This window comes from Plecotus auritus (genome assembly GCF_963455305.1).
Source record: "Plecotus auritus genome assembly, chromosome: 6".
Taxonomy (NCBI): Eukaryota; Metazoa; Chordata; class Mammalia; order Chiroptera; family Vespertilionidae; genus Plecotus; species Plecotus auritus.
In genome coordinates this window covers 53,681,417-53,702,340 of record NC_137773.1, presented here as the reverse complement: position 1 = coordinate 53,702,340, position 20,924 = coordinate 53,681,417, and the positions used below count along the sequence as shown (strand labels likewise).

At 37.5% G+C, this 20,924-nt stretch overlaps 1 protein-coding gene across 5 annotated transcripts in view; it reads left to right on the top strand.

The window, feature by feature from the left end:
* INPP4B (inositol polyphosphate-4-phosphatase type II B) overlaps window positions 1-20,924 on the top strand; it is a 616,104-nt gene that overhangs the window by 292,712 nt on the left and 302,468 nt on the right. For 4 of the 5 annotated variants that reach the window (XR_013960877.1, XM_080673789.1, XM_080673788.1 and 1 more), the window contains exon 3: window positions 7,106-7,167. The exons of the other annotated variant lie outside the window; for it this stretch is intronic. The gene's annotated coding sequence lies outside the window, so the exon portion shown is untranslated. The remainder of the gene's footprint in view (window positions 1-7,105; window positions 7,168-20,924) is intronic. 5 annotated transcript variants of the gene reach the window in all.

Below are 20,924 nucleotides of genomic sequence, written 5' to 3'. Positions count from 1 at the left end.
ATTCGGCAAGGTAGCAGGATACAAAATTAACGCCAAGAAATCTATGGCATTTCTATACACCAACAGTGAACTTACAGAAAGAGAGACTAAAAAAGCAATCCCATTTTCCATCGCACCAAAAAAATTAAGATACTTAGGAATAAACCTAACCAAGGAGGTAAAAGACCTATATGCGGAAAACTACAGGACACTGAAAAAAGAGATAGAGGAAGATGTAAACAGATGGAAGAACATACCATGTTCATGGATTGGTAGAATCAACATCATCAAAATGTCCATACTACCCAAAGCAATCTATAGATTCAATGCACTCCCCATTAAAATACCAACAGCATATTTCACAGACCTAGAAAGAACTCTCCAAAAATTCATCTGGAATAAAAAAAGACCCCGAATAGCCACAGCAATCCTGAGAAAGAAGAATAAAGTAGGAGGGATCTCAATACCAGATTTCAAGCTGTATTACAAAGCCACTGTTCTCAAAACAGCCTGGTACTGGCACAAGAACAGACATATAGATCAATGGAATAGAATAGAGAATCCAGATATCGACCCAAACCAATATGCGCAATTAATATTTGACAAAGGAGGCATGAGCATACAATGGAGTCAAGACAGTCTCTTCAATAAATGGTGTTGGGAAAATTGGACAGATACATGCAAAAAAATGAAACTAGATCACCAACTTACACCATACACAAAAATAAACTCAAAATGGATACAGGACTTAAATATAAGACGGGAAACCATAAAAATACTAGAGGAATCCACAGGAAGAGAAATCTCAGACATATGCCAAAGCAATTTCTTCACTGATACTGCTCCTAGGGCAATGGAAGCCAAAGAGAAAATAAACAAATGGGACTACATCAAAATAAAAAGCTTTTGCACAGCAAAAGAAACCATCAACAAAACAACAAGAAACCCCACTGTATGGGAGAACATATTTGCAAATGGTATCACTGATAAAGGTTTAATTTCCAACATCTACAGGCAGCTTATACAACTTAATAAAAGGAAGATAAATGATCCAATAAAAAAATGGGCAACGGACCTAAATAGAATCTTTTCGAAAGAAGACAGAAGGAAGACCAAGAGACACATGAAAATATGCTCAAAGTCACTAATTATCCGAGAGATGCAAATCAAAACGACAATGCGATACCATCTCACACCTGTCAGAATGGCTATCATCAACAAATCAACAAACGACAAGTGTTGGCGAGGATGCGGAGAAAAAGGAACCCTCGTGCACTGCTGGTGGGAATGCAGACTGGTGCAGCCACTGTGGAGAACAGTATGGAGTTTCCTCAAAAAACTGAAAATGGAACTCCCATTTGACCCAGTAATCCCACTCCTAGGAATATATCCTAAGAAACCAGAAACACCAATCAGAAAGGATATATGCACCCCTATGTTCATAGCAGCACAATTTACAATAGCTAAGATTTGGAAACAGCCTAGGTGCCCGTCAGCAGATGACTGGATCAGAAAACTATGGTACATCTACACAATGGCATACTATGCCACTATATATATATAAAAAAGGAACTTTTACCATTTGCAACAGCATGGATGGAACTGGAGAGCATTATGCTAAGTGAAATAAGCCAGTTGGAGAAAGGTAAGTATCACATAATCTCACTCATATGTGGGATATAATGATCAACATAAACTGATGAACAAAAATTGATCCAGAGACAAATGGCAGGGGAAGGGGTGGTTAGAGATCAACCAAAGGACTTGTATGCATGCATATTAGGGTAACCAATGGACACAGACACTGGGGCGGTGGGAGCTTGCCCTTGGAGGTAGGAGAGACGGGGGGGGGGGGGGCGCGTTAATTGGGGAAAAAGGAGACATATGTAAAACTTTAGACAATAAAATAAAAATAAATAAATAAATAAATAAATAAATATAAAATAAATATATTTTTATTGATTTTAGAGAGGAAAGGAGAGGGAGAGATAGAAACATCAATGATGAGAGAGAATCATTGATTGGCTGCCTCCTGCCCACATCCCCCACTGGGGATGGAGACCACAACCTGGGCATGTGCTCTGACTGGGAATGGAACTGTGACCTCCTGGTTCGTATATTGATGCTCAACCACCGCACCACAATCTTTAACTATAGAGGACTATGATGGCGATGGCAGCTGTCTATCAGAGATCCTGGCTCCCTTCCAAGGTGCAGATCATGTGACACTTTCAGACCTGCTCCATAAAGTGCTCCCATGTCATCCTCATTCTCTCCCTCTTCTAGTCTCCTTGCTGGATGCTCATATTCAGGTTGCCCTCAAGATGGTGGGTCTCTCTCAGCCTTCGTTCCTAAATGACTTCATAAAGCATAACTCCTTTCCTTCCCCTTCAGCCAAAAATTGGATCAATGAATTAATAATTTAAACAAGTGACTGAGATTTCATGATTATTACAAAAGCTAGTATTACCACAACTTATACAAGAACCCAGTATGTTTTGAACAAGTAAATCAGAGGAAAGGACTTTCAGTTAATGTAGACACAGGTTTTGTCATCATTTATGTCTATGGAATCTTTCTGTATTTTTGGGGGATGATAGGAACTCTTATCTGTGAGTATGGAACATATATATCTATTGGTTTCTAAGAGCAGAAAAAATGCAGACTTCATGGCAATCAAGGGATAACTAATGATGGTGTACTTTTGATTTGAATCACACTTAATACTTCTCTTGTTTGTTGGTTAAAGCCAAATCTTACATACAAATGACATGATATTGCTCAATAGTTTTATTTTAATTTTACTTTCTTTGTATAGCTATTGACATAGGGATTGAATTCTTTATTAGAAATCAAGTCATCAAATATTGAGTCTTTCCTAAAGGGACAGAGGGATCTGGATTTTATAGATTACGTGGAATTTAATAGCAGAATCAAGACTTAGAATACTTAGAATCAGTATTTCTAGATTCCCAGTTTTGTACATTGTTCACTGTTCCATTTTGGCTAGCTTCTTCAAGAAAAACGAAGTAGAAGAGTTTTCCTTTTAAAACATTAATATTTACATTTTGCATTAAGATCCAAATTTCATTTAAAACTATGGACCAGTGCAATTTTGTTTTCCTTTGATGGGAGTCAAAGAAATGATGAGTTTGTGATCTGAAGAGAAAGAAGATACAGTGCCTCTGATTTAGCAATTCGCATCTCTGCATTGGAGCAACAGGTTACCCAGGGAAATGACAGACTGATGCAGAATCAAAGTATCAAGTGTGTGGAGTAAGATATATAGGTCTTTTGAATTGGGTTGCTATGCAATGATTCCAAGGCACTGATATTGGATATCTAAAATGGGAGCATGAAGAATACTCAGATGTTGCAGATACAGGGGGGAAAAAGAAAGTTTCAGAAATAGGTACTTGGGATTAGTATTAAAGAATAACTTTCTGGTAGTCAAAGCTATGAAGAAATAGAATATCTCATTTTCTTCCTAAGATAGTGAACTACTGAGCTCAGTATTGCTGAATATGACAGTTTGGTCAAGATATGAGGTATAGATGATTCAAATGACAGGTAATTGATCACAATGGTCTTTGCAGTCCCCTTCTGGCTTGAGATTCTGAGATATGCATGTAAACTGTCATTTAATGCTATAAATTGGTGATAAAGTCAGATTTTCTTAATGTCTCATCTTCCCTTTGGTAAGTAATACTTGCTTTTTTAAAGTATTGGAGAAATTTGAGCAAGTTTTAAAAGTAAAAATTTCACTGGTTTCACCATCTGTACCATCAGTGTTCATAGCTGCAAACAGAATACTCAAGCTGGTTGAAAGAGAAAAGGAATTAGCCTAAAAACATTAAGTTGGGCCAACTTTTCTATCAGGCACAGTAGACAAAATGCCAATGACCTGCAATGCTTTTAGGGGTCCATGAAAATGTTTTCATTTCTTTTAAGAACTGAAGAAAAAATATTGGGTTGAAAAATTTTATTACATAGTATTATTATATCTATCTATCTATCTATCTATCTATCTATCTATCTATCTATCTATATATCTATATATCTATCTATCTTTATATCAGTGCAGTTATAAACAATTTATATGCACATATACCTGTGTGTGTGTGTGTGTGTGTGTGTGTGTGTGTGTGTGTGTGTGTGTGATATGGAGAAAAGGGCTGCTAAAGGCAAAAGTGCATAGAATCTGTTAAAGTCTTAATGACCAGAAGCTCAGACTTGGAGGCAACCCACCCACTGGCTCAGGAGTTCCAAGTGTAACCACATGCATATGAGCACCACTCCAGGATACACACCCAGTTACCGATGCTGGCACAGGTGCCACCGCCCACACTGCTGATGTGGGCCTGATGGTACATACTGTGCCTCCATTGCCTCTGGGAGCTAGCAAAGATGTCAGCTTTTGGAATGGATTATCAGAGAGATTCTGAGAAGCACGTGCTTTTGAATTGAAGCCTTGTACAACATTATCTTACCAGAAAAGTCCAGGTCTTACACTTCCACCCAAATATTCTCAACATACACCCCTTCAGGATAATTTAGGCCCTTAACATGTAATGAAGACTGAGAAGTCGATTTCTGGCGTCCATCCTAGCGATGAGTAGACTTGTAAGGCGGAATATTTTCCAAACCTAGGGGATATGTCCCAAAGGCTCCAAAAAGCTAAAAATCTACCACAGAAAAACTACTGCCTATGCATTGGTATATTAGTATCTAGACTATCTGAAATGCATAGGCTTTGTTTCTGTTTAATAGTTTAATTATCAACTATAGCTGCAATTACTGAATACTTATTATATGATAGGTACTCTTAACACTTTGAGTCATCTAATTTGACTTTTAATGAAAATAGCATTTTAATATAGGTAATATTGTTACTATCCATTTTATAAACAAGGAATCTGAAGCTTAAGAAGACTAAGTAACTTGTTCATGGAGATATAGTTAAGTATTAGTGAAGGTGAGATTTTATGCTGAGTCTTAACCACAATACTATGCCTGTTATATATCAAATATACAACTTTAAATCCTGCTTTTCACATTTAACATTTTGGAATAAGCCTTTAAAAAATCTAAACTTTAAACTCTTCTTTTTAATGCTAAAATAGTATTTCACCAAATTGTTATAACAATATTTTCAAACATTTCTCTATTATATTTAGTCTATTTCTATATTTTTTCCTATTTTAAGTAACATGTTGTACTAATTCTCTATGTATAGAACTTTAAAAAATACATTTAGCATTACTTCCCTAGAATAGAATCTCAGAATTGGCATAGTAATCTTAGATCAAAGAGTATGAAAACATTTTTTGAGAAGACTATCATACTTTTATTTAATAATGAAGAAATAAGCTCATTAATTCATTGATATATTTAACACGTTTATTGCATTCCTCCTACGTCCTGGGCGTGGCACCTATGATGCCATTATGAATATTTGAGTCACTTTCCTAAAGGTTATTATGGTTTAGAGGCTGTTAAACTGGGGTGTGCCTGAAATGAGCACCTTGTGTAAATTATATGTGGTGAGAATGCTTCCTAGATTTTCTGGGAAAGGGTAGGAATACTTTAGAGCTCTTAGGAGTTGTAGAAAGGTGACACGCAGAGCAATATCAAAATGGCATCAAACATGAACATTTTTCTTCTTGGCCAATCCGTTAGATGAGATATTGTTGATCATTGTTTAATGGTTACTTCCTTGAGTACTAATGAAGTTAGACATTTTCCCATATGTCCATTAATAAGTTTCTTCATTAATAAGTTGTGAAGTATGCTTTGATATTTTTGTACTTATTATTTATATGGGGTAGATTTTTGGTGTATTGCATTTGTTATAAATAATTGTAATCTGCTTTAGTTTAAACATTTTTTTTAACTCAGGTAAGTGTTTTTTAACATAGTCTAATCTTCCAGGCATTTTCTTTCTAAACTTTTTTTTTAGAAATTTTAAGCTTCAGAAGTACACTTGACCTCTCCAAAAACACACACAAATAATCAGTTACAGTTTTTCTTTATTTTTTGTGTTCTACTTTATTTGTATTTAATTCCATGATACATCTGAGAATAAAAGGAGCATAACCCTAGGGAGCAGTATAGCTGCTCTTTGAGCCTGCCCATGCTCTCTCTCTCTCCCCAGGAGTGTACTTTCACTTTAATTAATCTTGCCATCAACACTGTGTGTGTGTCTCTGAATTCTTTCCTGTGACACCGCAAAGAACCTTCCTCTCCTGACACCCCATGATTCCTTCAGGCTGGGTGATTTTCTGGAAGAGCTCCCACAATTCGGAAAAGCTATTATATTTATAGCCATGGTTGTAAATTACAGCTAAAGGAAATAGATTCAAATCAGCAAATAGAAACACACATAAAGTAAAAACCCAGCTGCAAACTCTTAGGTCTCCCTTCCCAGTGGAGTTACATCGGGATGTACTTAATTCTCCCAGCAACAATACCTGCAAGGATAAGTGAAGTGTGGTCATCCAGGGAAGCTCAACTGAACTTTGGTCTCTAGAGTTTTAGTGGGGGTCACTTGTAGTTTTATTAGGGGTCAGTCACATAAGCTTGCAGCACTAGATGGTTGACCTCAGCTATTCCTACTTCAGACTCCAGCTCCCCCAAGCAAAACACAGGTGCTCACCATAAATATATCTGGTCAAAGTGGAACAGCATAGGCCACAGCTTCAGGCATACAAAAACTCTACCAGGCAGACTATTCCAGAATTTATCGTCCAGGAGTGGATGGCAGGCCTTTCTTTGGAATGTGCAGGGTTTGCCTAACTTGGAACTGCTGAGGTAACCCTGGCCTTTCCAGTGGTTATGAGGAATAAGTGAGTTAATCCATGTAACTTAGAATAGTTCTGGCTCATGTAAGCAAATAAGGGTCAGCTATAATTCCTTCTGGTGGTGTTCTGTGAGCTGAATGAAGCGGGTTCATTTGAAATACAAAGAACTAGTCCTGTTCCATGGATTTTATGCTGATGATGTAAGTCCTCAAGTTTGGAACGATGGGCATAACCAACATATGAAGTATGTTAGCTAGGGATGCTTTTGTAAGAGAACTTCCCAGTGAAACACCAGCCCTAATGTTGTGTCCTTTTGTTCTTCACAGAGCTCTGAAATCAGCAAAGCAAACCAAAGAGCAGAGCTCTTTGAGGAATACAACGAGAGCAGGTACAAGAGTGATTCTCAGTAACTGATACATAATATTCATTTAGACGGAAGATTAATTCAATCTTATAGCCCCTGTTATTTAAAAAATATTTTGCAGAAATACCAGTTTGTTGTATTAGAATATGTGTGACTACATGTTATGGGTGGCTGACCATATTCTAAAGATGGATTGATTTCCATGAATACATTAATCAATGTCAAGGGTTTTCGTTAGGCTAGGCCTAGACATAAATGTGAAGGAATTAACTAAGTAATTATTATTATTTATTATTAAATCAGCACATATTTATTAAAGGCTTGTTATATGGCAAACAGTCCTCTATGAGATATTTGGTGATTTTATAGAACTGACCAATCTGATGGGCTTCGTCCTGTCCTGACCCCTGGCGCTTACAGTGGAGGCGACTTGAAATAAACAAGCAGGTATCAATGTATGAGTGAAAACTGTGATTAATGCTGGGAGGAGAAATAGCAGAGTTCTGTGGGAGAACATATTGGTGGCAAGGGAGGAGTCTACTGTGGACTGTATACACAGAGTATTTTTCTGGAAGATGACATTGATCTAAGAGCTGAAGTGTGAGGAAGAGAGTCCTAGGCAAATGAAACAGCATTGAATAAATAAAGTGATTGAAAAAAGGGGAACGTAGCTGTAGGAAAGTCTAAGAGGTAGAGAGAGACATAGGAGGAAGCTGGGTGGAAAATAGGATGAGAATGAATATGGGAAATGGCCAAAGAGCCACAGGGCCTTAACGGCCATGGTAAGGGACCAGCTCTGCCTGGCCACTTCCTGCCCTTGGCATTTCGGTGCAGTGTTATCTGGTCTTCTCTACTGATCCCCAGAATATAGATGCTTTTAAATATATCACCCAACCCTACCTTCTTTCATCTCCTGCCAAAGCATGGTGTAGATGTGTTATTATTCTGCAAAGAGGTTCTCAAATGTGTTCATTCATCTGGACACTGATTCCATGACGTGTTCTGCATAAAATGGTTTGGGGTCAAGAAAGTTTAAAAATTTTTGAATACTGTAATACTAGAGCTTTAAATGCACATTAACATACTATAGGTTCGGGGAAGTTCTAAAATAAATACGTATATGATATAGATATACATATGTGTATGTGTATGTGTGAACCATAATTTTACTTGAGAGTTCGCAGTTATTGCCAGGTTAACTAGGAAATACTTAAAAGTTTCTTTCTTGGAACTATGTGTTTTAAGAGGTTCCTTGTACACCTGAGGCTGGCCTGCTTTAAAGTAATTGACTTATTTTATGGCTCTGCACATTAAATTATAAGAGTAATTTTCTAGAATCTAGATAATTCAAGCAACAAAAGAAGTCTGTTTGCTTCAATGGTTTAGTTTTTTCAGGCAGAAGATTTTTCATGACCTGAATTATATGGTGAATTGCTTCAAAGTCTGATTATACTTTACATGTGACAATAGAGCCTTAAGTACCAATAAGGAGCACTGGAGTAAGAGCTTACTAAGTAATTTTCAATATCAATATTAGTAATATTTGTTCTCTTAAACAAAGGAAAACCACAAAAAAATACTGTTTGCGTCTCAGCTGCTCTGAATCATTCCTTTCCACTGAAAAGGCTGATTCTTCTTGATCTGTAAAATTTTCATAAGTTAAAAAAGAGTTAAAGTGAGAAAAATAACTTGGGATAATGCCTATGTGGCACCTGGGAATGATTTTATTTGATATAAAATTCAGAGATTTTGTATTTGCAGCAATAAACGTTTCAAGGCCCGGAGTATGAGTTAACCTATACTTGTTTCAGAAGAAAGGTGCTTAGCATCTGTGATGGAAAGGGCATTGACTATTTAAAATCAATTCAGTATCTTTCAATTCAGTTAACTATTATTCAAAAATAAGAAAAAAAATCATGAAAAGTTCCCTAGGATTTCATAAATTAGAAAAAAAAAGCCTGTTTCATCCCCAGAAAGACAAGAGACAGCTGTCTCTTAATTACTACTCTCGCCATTTGCTTTCCGTTAGAGATGTGTTTCAAATTTGGAATCTAATTAGAAATCTTAACTGAAAATAGATTAAAAAAGAAAAACAAAGAAAAAAGCAAAAAGACCAACATGGAACATAGAAATAAGGAGATAAATAGAAATGGTAATATTCCAGCCAAATTGGATAATCACCTATGTTAAAATGAGTTGGCCCCTGAGGCCAACTGGCATGAAGTTGAAATTTCACTGTTTCCTCTTTCAGGAGGAATTTTCTCAACCAAATGACAAGTCTTTTTAATCTCTACACATTGTAATTTTCAGGGGTCATATTTTGCTCTGTGTAAAAACAGTGGTTTTAAAGTTTTCAGGACTGAGTTAAATCCCAGCCCCTTAACTTGTTCCCTATCTGTACAAATTTTCTAATTATTCTCAATATCAATAAACCCATCTCTAAAATAGAATTTTTAAATCCCATTTTGCAATGTGGTTTCTCTCTGATTTATCTTTTGACAGGACACACTGACCACTATGTAGTAGCAGATCTAAATATATTAAGGTCTAGAAAGGAAGAAAAGAAGAAAGTAAAAAGGAAACAAAGCTAAATTTGAGGATATATCCTATCTAATAAAGAGGGAATATGCTAATTGACCCTCACACTGTTACAAAGATGGCAGTGCCCACAGCCAATAAGGAGGGAGTATGTTAATTGACTGTCCTGCCCGCAAAGATGGCAGCATCCAAAGCCAATAAGGAGGAAATATGCTAATTGACTGCCCCGCCCTCAAAGATGGCAACGCCCACAGCCAATAAGGAGGGGATATGCTAATTGACTGCCTCACCCTTAAAGATGGTGGTGCCCACAGCCACAAGGTGGTGGCACCCAGTCCCCTCAGCCCTGCTGGGGCAGCAGGTGTGTGGCAAGGCCAGGTCTGCCCCCAAGCAGGCCTGGCCATTCCATGCACCTGCCTCTGGAATCCCCCAGTCCCCTCAGCCCCCCAGCCACCCAGGGCCGGCTCAAGGCGCAGGCAAGCCTTGGATGGCAGCTGCCTAGCCACCCAGGGCCGCCTGAGGCTCAGATAACCAGGGCTGGCTGAGGCTTGCACTGCCGGCAGTGGCAGCAGCAGAGGTGTAATAGGGTGTCACCTTCCCCGCTGATTGCCAGGTCGCCTCCTGCCCCTGAGGGCTCCCGGACTGTGAGAGGGGGCAGGCCAGGCTGAGGGACTCCCCCTCCAGTGCATGAATTTTCTAGTATTAAAATATCAAACACAGACTATTGCAAATAATAGTCTGTGCTTGATATTAGAGTTTAGTATTTGCAATAGTCTGTGCTTATTGATTCTGTACCCTGGAGGCAAAACCTCAAATCCTGGTACTCAAGCTATTTTTTTCTCATAGATATTTTGGATTCTCTCTCCAGATTGTCAACCCCACTTAAGGGCATAGCGACATATTATTTATGAATTACAACACTTCATATGCTGTTAGGCATGATAGTTGCTCAATTAGTACTATATTTGTTTAATTGAATGGAGCTGTGAACTAATAGCGCCAGAATTACAATACTTCATATGCTGTTAGGCATGATAGTTGCTCAATTAGTACTATATTTGTTGAATTGAATGGAGCTGTGAACTAATAGCACCAGGAAGTTGGATCACCCAGCTTGTTATATTCCCTGGTTTACAAACTCCCTTCTAACATCTGAAGCAGGAATGATTTCACATGGCGATAGTGCACCCACTTCCTGCTGCTTCTCCAGCATACTCTGCTTCCATCACATGAGTTCACTTCCTGTTATTTATGCCTATTCTGCATGGTGGCTTTTTGTCATTGCCTGCATTGCCTCCATTTTTCAGTATTTTTTCCCCTGTTTTTTTTTTTTTTTTTTTTTTCATCCCTCATTCTTTTCCCTCTCTTCTCCTCTCCCTTCCCTTAATCAATCCCCACATTTTTGAAGTACACATCTCTTAAAGTCCGGTCAGATATCATCTCCTCCATGAAACGGTCTCAGGTATCTCCTGAGATGATTATCTTAACCCCTTTGATTTTTTTGTTTGTTTTGTTTTCTGTTTTGTTTTCAGGTACTATTCCTGTTCTCCATCTGTGATCCTGACACTGAGCCAGCGAAAGCCCAGCCACCTATATTAATGGCTATTTCCTTCTATCCTCTATCCTCTACTCCATCCTGTTACCTTTATTTAAAAAAAAAAACAAACAACACCACGGGAGTGGACGTCTGGCACAGTGTGCTGCTTGCTTCCACACTGGTGTCTGGGTTACTGGTGGCATGAGCACCAGGCTGCAGTCACATCCACTGTCTGAGCCCGGTTGGCTTTCTGAATGTATCCTTAGTTCTGGCTGCTCTGTCTCTCAGAGTCAGAAGCCTGGCTCTGTACCAGTGGTCTAGGTGCTCAATTCCCAGAACACACTGCCTCCCTCTCCCTGTAACCTTAGGTACCTCCCCTGATTTATGATGTGGATACACTGGTGATGCTGGGCACTGCCTCTCCACAGAGCCTGTTCCACTGCTTCCTTATTCCAAACCCCAAGCCCAAGAGATCCCCTATGTATCAATGCCCTTAGGCTCAAACTTGAATTTATCAATTAAATATTAGTAATTTAGGTCCTGGCCAGGTGGCTTAGTTTTTTGGAGTATCATCTCATACACCAAAAAGGATGCAAATTTGATTCCTGGTCAGGGCACATGCCTTGCTTGTGGGTTCACTCTCCAATTGCGGCACTTCAGTAGGCAGCCAATCAATGTTTCTCTCTTGCATCGATGTTTTTCTCTCTCCCTTTCTCTCTCTAAAATTCAATGGAAACATATCCTCCAGTGAGGATTTAAACAATTTTAGTAATTTGGATTCTTAGCCCCTATAAATTAATATTTCTTTCTCAATTTATCCTTCTTAGTCTTTCATGGAGCAGATTTCTTTTTGCTTCCTTTTATGTCTCTGCATTTCTCTTGATTAATTCACATTAGTTATTATCAAAGCAGTCCAATTGTACCCCTTTTAGGGTACTTTTCCATTAGTCTAGCCATGTCTAATAGTAAATATTAATATTAATAATGCTAGTTATATTTACTAACAATGTGCTATATTTTCTAATATTTTTGTTTTATATTTACTATTTAAAATCTACACTGTGAAATTCACACATTTTGATGTACAGTTCTAGAATTTTTGACAAATGGAAACAGTCATGTATTCACTATCACAATCAAAGTCCAGAACACTTCATCCTCCCAAATTCTTCCATGTTCTACCCCCTTATGGGCAATGTCTGATATGCTCCTCCAACCACCAGAAACCACTGATCTGCTCTCTGTTTCTGTAATTCACCTTCTCCAGAATGCCATGCAGGTTGGATCATACAGGATGTACCCTTTGAGTCTGGCTTCTTTGTCTACCCTAATACCTATTATGCTACCCTAATACCCATTATGTTCTGAAAATACTTGCATGATTTTAACCCTTTTACATCTGTCAGAGTTTTATGGCCTATGTAAAAAACAAAACAAAACAAAATAAAACAAAAATGAAAAACTAGGATCTGCTTTCAGGTCAAAACCACAAGAAAAACAGAGAGGAAAATGAAAAACTCACCCTCATGTGGTTTAAAATTTCTCCAAGTTTTAACTCCTCATGATTATCCTGGTTTTGCTTATTTTTCTAAATCCTCAGGTAGCTTTGTGTGTGTGTGTGTGTGTGTGTGTGTGTGTGTATGTGTGTGTGTGTTTACTCATAATCAATGGGAGATACAGCGTTTAGTTGCTTTGGTCCATTTCTGCTAAAAGATGGAACACCTGAAAACTTTTCATATACCCACTTATTTCTCTTCACAATTAATTAGACAGATATTAGCATAGTCTCCATTTGTGATGAGGAAACCAAGGGACAGTATGGTTAAGTAAATTGCCCAGTGTTCCAACATAAGTGGAAGAGCCTCGGCTGCCTGGATTCATAATAGGCCTCTTAGCCACTTTGCCATATAACCTCTCTCATGCTAATTACTGTAATAATAAGTGCTTGTGAGAGGGACTCAGATGTGCATACTAGACTATCGCCGAGTTAAATGATAAAAGAAAGACCCAGAATGGCAATAAGAAATTGTCAAACAAAATCACATTTATTAAGTTTCCAGACAAGGGAACAAAACCTGGTGGAGAAATTCTCAAAGTAGTTCACTAAAGGGAAAAGAGCCAGGGAGTGTTAAGTGCTAAAATTGGTGGGGTGGTGGGAGGTGGGGGTTAAGGGTGGGAGGCAGGTGGAGAGAAGGGTGTGGGGTGTGGGTGTTCCTTGGTGGTGCTATTTAATGATTGAAAATTAGTATTTTGGCAATGACAGGATATATAAGGAAACGTTTTCATTTACAACAGTACATCCTGTATAGTAGATGCTCAATAAATACATGTCCCATGAATTGATAATTATGGTATTTTCTTTTCTTACTTCTCCTTACATCTGGGATCAAAACAATCTTAAAAGTTGGAGAACCACAGCCTGAGATTGAGAAAATGGGAAACAAAGAAAGAAAGTCCACATGGGTTGTCTTATTCAGTATTTAGGCATAAATTAATAACATACTTTTCACATAAAAGCTGAGTTTGAATACCATACTGCCTCAGTGGCAATCCTTCTTATACTCCCCATGATCACAGAATGTCAGCCCATATTACAGAGAATATTTGTTAAAACAATCCATGCTTGATTCTCTCTCATCATTGATGTTTCTCTCTCTCTCTCCCTCTCCCTTCCTCTTTGAAATCACTATTTTAAAAAAACATAAAAAACGAACCAACCAAACAAACAAAAATCCATGCTTTTCTCTAGTTCCATGAGAGGCGCAGAGAAATGCTAGATGAGTTTGCAAATGGAACAATGGCTTGGAACTTCACTGCTCAGCCTTATTCTTTTTGTAGATATTGTGCCCAATTCAAATTTAGGAATTGAATTTTTTTATTACTTATTGTTTGTTCTTACACTGTAATGCAGTGTTACTGGATTATATTTTAAGGTAGAATGTGTAAATGGGTACATATTAGAGTTTAAGGAAACTTCTGGTAGTGAAAAATAAAATTCATAGACAGTATGACTGAGAAAACTTAGCTATGGCATATTATAACCTCAGGCACTCTGTGAACTTCTCTGGAGAGCTAAAGTGAAATTAGAATAATCACATATATACATTTATTCTTGCCTGTCATAATAAAAGGCAAAAGATAAAATTTTAATTAAATTCATTATCTGTCTTCCTTTGAAATTTCAAATTTCAAAAGAAAATGAGCAATTAATCATCAGAAACTATAGATAATTCAGTTCCTACTAATTTGAACCTGAAATGTATCATCATAAGGAATTCAATCAGTCTGAGAATTAATAGATGATGTCTGTATTAAAAATGCCCTGAGGATATAATCAGCTTCGGTTTCAGTTTTGCTTGAGCACATGGTATTTAACAGGCCTTGGATACGTGGGTGATAGTGTTCTTAAGGTTTTTGAATCTTTGATGTTGCTGAGGCAGCACTTCCTCAGAGAACTCTTATTTAGTAAAAGTAAAAAAAACCAACCTTCCACCAAATTAAAACACTCTCTATACATCTCTGCTTCTCAAGCAAGGCTTGAGATGGGCTGCTTGGAGTCATTGTGTATGGAATACGCCCTTGCTAAATAAAATTATCAGAAAAACAACCCTGTTATCTTAAGTGTAGACAATAAACTCCTGTGTTTAACTTTGTTTTTTCAGATGATAGTAAAGGCCATTAAAAAAGTGCCGAAGCATCTAGTGAATTGCTATATAACCCCTTTGTACTACGGTAGCTTTTAAAACCTTTGCCGTGTGATAGCAATTTTTGTTTTTTAAAGTAGATTTGGGGCTTGAGATGTGGTTTTACAAGTTTTTCTTAAGTAAACAAAACCCAATGTATTGCATGAAGTATTTATAGAAGAAAAAGTTTCCATGAGACATCCCCCTTTTCTGAAACATCCCATTTTCATTAATCCTTTGGGCGACATAGGAGAAGCAAGCACTCAAGAGTGTCACACTGAAGACAAGGGCACAAAGCCCACCTCAGAACACAGGCCTTCTCTTTAATCCCCGTGGGGCCATTAGCAAGCTGGGTACAAGGAGCTCTTCTGTCCCATTTCTGGGCCTGTGTGTTCTCATACCCTAAATGGGATGACCCCGATTCCTTAAAATCTCTTCAATGCTGTATTCTCTTGAAATATATTATCCTAGTATTTTAAAGGTAGACATATGTAACCAACCTGTTGCAAAGGGATGCTTGAGATCAAATCAAGCATGCTTCCCATCCTCGCTTTATAATTCTTCAGGATGCTTTCATCTTTATGACTAACACAGAATACTTGCTCACATATCTGATGGTTGACTATCTGTATTCCCAAAGTTGGTCCAGGTGCCCCCACCTCAGGACATTAGGTCACTGTGGGAAACAATGTAAATTCTGGCTCAGATCTGATGCAGTGTTGAGGCAGAGCCCTCTGAGTTCTCAGAATTATGGGTTGCCTTGTCACAGGGATCAAAACAGACTCGATTTTACTTTTTATACAGTGGACACCAACATTGTTCTTATCCTAATTTGAAACAGTTGAGCAACAGACTGTTCTCTGATTTATAATAAACCAAAGGCATAGTCCCTCTGCTTGCTGAATGGAGTTCTCTCCATTGCTGTGTTGTGTTCTGTCCTTTTGAACACAATGATTTTGCTAGTTTCAATGATCAGTTAATACTCATCACAATTTGAGGTTATTACTTTCCTGGACTGTGATCTCCAAAAGGGAGCCCTATGATTCAAAGAAGCAAAGGAAGAAAATATTTTTCCTTTGTTAAGTAACCACAATGCTGGACCTGGAGAATTGGATGCATTCAATCATTAGTTTCTATTTTCAAACTTCAATTATTTAGAATTTTTATTCTTGATTTTTTTTTTCATGCTGGCTATCCACTGAAAATATATTCATATCAGGACCAAGTAAAAGAACAAGGGATGAGTATGTCTCCATCAGAAATGACATTATAAATAGAACCATAAAACATCTACCATGACCTGGTTTTCTCTTCCCTGGTTCTGGCACTTAGGCATTAAATGCTATATTGACAGACTATAGGTTTTCCAGAGGTTTTTATTTTAAGAAAGAAAGTAACATAAATGAAAGCATAAATAAATGTCTCCTAGCCCTCCCTTCTTTCTCTCTGCCCATTGCCCTCATTTCTTTATTAAGGGATAATAAAAGTTTATAAATTTTGATAGGGCAAAATTAAATGACATGGTAAAAAGAACAGAGAGAATGCTCTGAAATCAGACACGCAAGTTCACATCTGTGGTTCTGTAATTAGTACATGTGTCCTGAAACGAATTACTTCTTAACCTTCAGTTTTTCACTGGTAAGGCTGGAGTTAATATCTTAAATTTGTTATGAATATTAATTTAATTCATATAGAGTGATGACAAAGAGAATGTCACATAATGTGCACTCAGAAAGGCATATAAGTCCTTAGAAAATTTGGCTAAAATGAACTTCAGAAGTGGTGGTGAAGAGAACTTTGTAAAGACTGGATGGGTATCAGTAGAGCCCCTTTGAGTTGGTATTTATAGGGAACAAAGGGAAGTGTATGATGCTGGTCAATTATATTTTATTGAATTGGTTCTCTTGTCACCATCCCATCCCCTTCTCCCTATTTCATTGTGTCACAGTAGTTTGAACTGCTTTGTGCCCTAAAACCCAGTCCAGACATTTTCAGCAAATTTCTGGATGATGCTCCTGCATGGATGGACATTAAGTCACCAGTTCTTATTGTGAGCTGCCATATAAGTGTCCTTGCCAAGCTCCAACACTTTTCAAAGTGTGGCATGCCATGACCTGGCTCTGTTTAGCCCTGGAGGTACCTGGGTCTAACCTGCCAAGAGCTGAATAGACTGCCAAGAGTCAGGCAGCAGAGCTGAGGCTGGAGAGAGCAAAGATAAAATGAAGTAAGAGTGGGCATGGAATCTAGGCCGGGTTAAGACTGGTCACTGGCAAGAGTCCATCACCACGAGGCTGGGTAGTAAGTGAGAGAATAGGTAGGTATCAGGGGTCCCAGGCAGATACTGAGATTAGGAGATCCTGGGAAGAAAGGAGTGCTGGAGGTTGGAAGTGAGTCAGTGGCTGGAGAGACTGAAGTGTCCAGGCCAGGATCCATGAAAGCTCCTGCCATCCGTCTAGAAAGTCTGGCTAAGTGACATGGCCCGTTTAGTCCATATTGACTTTTTTTTTTTAATTAGCTGGAACTCCCTCTTCTCCTCCCCTAGTTTACAAATCTGGAATCTGGTGGTCCTCTATGTCTCAAAGTGGTGCCTCTCAAGCTTGAATGTGCACAAGAATCACCTGTGCTACAATGCAGATTCAAATTCAGCAGATCTGGGTCTGGCTCAACGGTCTACATTTCTAACATGCTTCCAGGGAATGCAGACACTGCAGGCCCAGGGACCATATTTTAAGTGGCAAAGCCTTAAAAGACTGTTGCTGTTTGGTTTTGCTAAATCCACGGATCTTCTGTTCTGTTTCATGTCAGGGCTGCTTCCTCGGGGTAAAGCTGAGAAGAACATTGCCAGCTGGTTCAGAACTGAGCCCCAGTAGCTGGACTTTTGATAAAATTGGAGCCCTGACAACTCTCATCTTTTTTCTTCTGTGACAAAGCAGATCCTCACTGAATTTAATATTGGTAGGAAAACAATACTGAAGGCCTGGACAATTCAATTGTCTCTGATGCAATTGGTTTTCCTGGGCAGAAATGTTGCCCCTGAATGCTAATCCATTGCTCTGACAGGAGCTACCCTCTGCTTAGTCAGGGGCCTCATGAGAAGCCAGGAGGGCCTTGACCTTAAAAAATGCCCGATTGTTGTTGTTTTTTCAGGTAAAATATCAAATTTGTCAATTTATGTCCATTTTTCTCAAAGCGAACCTTTCCCCGAAACCTTTGTTTTTATTCTGCTATTGTTTTTGAATGATATAAAATAAGGGTAGATCCCTGTTCCTGAGAATAGGGGCCTAGTTGCAAAACTTTGAATATAATTATTCTACAGTGGTGATAGCCTCCCAAGTACCCTGACATTTCCCAGGAGGAAAAATGAGCAGTAAAGACAGAGGTGAATCCCCATGTGGGTCATAGCCCCGGTTTTAAGGCTTCTGTGTTCCCCTCCCTGATCACATCTCCCAAAACCCTCCTCCCAGACATCATAACTCTTCTGATTTCAGTATTTATCATGCATTTCTCTGTGATTGCACCCCTACATAATATAAAACTAGAGTATTATGTTACATGTTTCAAAGCTTTCTATAAGTACCATCATATACCCACCCCACCCCCATCCTTCAGCTCCTCCTCACTCTTTCTCCTCCTTTTCTATATACTTGGTTTGTAAAGTTAATCAATGTTGATATGTGAGATGACAATCCATTTTATATAGAATGAATAGACAGCAATATATCTATCTACTTTTGTATTGCTGAGCATTTAGCCTGTTTTCAATATTTTATTATTAGAAGTTGATTTGCTGTGAACCTCCTTCTATGTTTTTGGTATGTGTTTGCAAGAATTTCCCTGGAATAGAGCTTAGAAGTGGAATTACTGTTCAACTTTACTCGATATTACAAAATTATTTTCCATTGTGATTAGAGCACCACAGCGCATACAAGTTTATATTGCTCTAAATCCTCATCAATATTTGAGGTTTTGAGACTTCAAAATTTTTACTTATTGATGGTTATATACTTATATCTCATTCGGTTTTAATTTGCATTTCAATGATAACTAGTGAAGTTGAGGCTCCCTTAAATTGTTTCTTGGCAATCTGTGTTTGATATTTTTGAAGTACCTGTTTATATATTTTGATATTTTGGTAAGCTTTTTTTCCCATTGGGTTGTTTTGCTAACATTTTTAATATATTCTGGAGACTAAATCTTTATCAGTTATGCTTATTACACACATTATTTTCTTTTTCTGTTTGTTTTAGGTTTAATTTGCCCTTTTTCTAGTTATATGGTGAAAGCTTAGATCATTGATTTGAGATCTTCTTTTTTAATATAAGCATTAATATAAAATTTCCTCCAGATATCTTTTAATATGTAGGACAGTGATTTCATTCTGATTCAAATATGTGCATATATGTATATATCCTATGAGTAACATCTGGATATGTAAAATTATTTAGAACTGTATTGCTTAATTTTCAAATACTTGGGGATTTTCCAGATTTTTTTTATTTCTAGTTTAATTTTATTATGGTCAGAAAATATACTTGTTTTTATTTTAATTCTTTTAAATTTGTTAAGGTTTATTTTAGAGTTAAGATATAATCTTAATGAATTTTTCATGTATATTTTGAAAAAAAAATCAGTATTCTGTTGTTGTGGGATGAATTGTGTTAAAATGTCAATTAGGTCAGGTTGTGGGCAGTATTGTTCAGTCTTCTATATCCTCACTATTTTTCTGCCTACTTTCTTCTCCATTACTGAGAGAAAATGTATATCATTGTGGATTTGATTTCTCCTTTCAGTTTTGTATGTGTGGCTCTATTCTCTCTAAAATTGAAGTTATTTTTCAGATAGTGAATAGCTTTGAATGGGTTATATTTTGCTTAAAATTGGACCATGTTAACAAGTCCTTTTAGGCATCTCACTTTAATCCTCTCCACTCACCTCCAAATTACACACACCCACACATAGAGTTTACATTATTTTATTAATTATTTCCCATTAGTGTGCAGAGTTGGGATTTTGTTAGGATTCATTCATATTATCTTATTAAGGTCTCCTTTTCCATTTTTAAGGTGACTGATCAGAATTGAGGGTTGAGTCTTTGGTCAAGAAATATAGTAAAGTCAACCAACTCCTGTATCTAAGTCCTATACATAGCAGTCTTCCACAGATATCACCCTCACTAATGCTCATGCATTTGTCATATGTTCTGGAGAGAATGTGGTTCAGTGACTACATGCCCTTACCAAAAAGACTATTAAACTTAAGTAGTCAAAAATAAATTAGAAAGCATTGTATTAATTCAAAGTACAATTTTCAAATTGACAGAATATGGTGCAATGGCCCTTTACCCCAGCAAGTATTCCTAGTTATATCTTTAGAAGCCAATGTGTGTTTATCTGCAACTTTATTGTATTATTTTCTAAAGATTCCAGATGCTTTCTGGATTTAATTTTTGCCAGATGATCTTAAACACTAGATCTGAATTATAAATTAAGTTGCTTTGTTAAGCACAACAAAGAGTAAGGCTGTGGATTTGTGTAGTTGGAGACTAAATCAGTATTCCAAACCCAAACTCTATTGCTGCAATCTCATTAAACAGCATTGGGTAGACATTTAAAGATTTTATACATTTTAATTCAGCTGGTCACTTGATTTAAAACTACATTGATTTTTTTTTCTATTTAATTCTTGGTCATGTATATCATGCTAGATATCAAAATGAATTTGAAACTTGGAGGCTGTCTGTATTAACAGGGTAGTAAGTTCTTGGAAAGGTTCCTTTCCCCATGCTAATTTTCATCACTTTGCTATTGCTTTCATTTCCCCTTGAGCTTTAGCTTTTAAGGATTATTATTCATTCTTTTCAACTTCTACCTCGATCATTAAACAATTACACCTTTATCAGGCAGAGCAGCAACAGACTCTGTGGATAATGATGAGGTTGGAAACTCCCCTGCACAACCTGTTGGCTCATCTTGGAAGAAGAATGTCATGCCAAATTATCTTTATGTGTTCATGAATAATGTTCT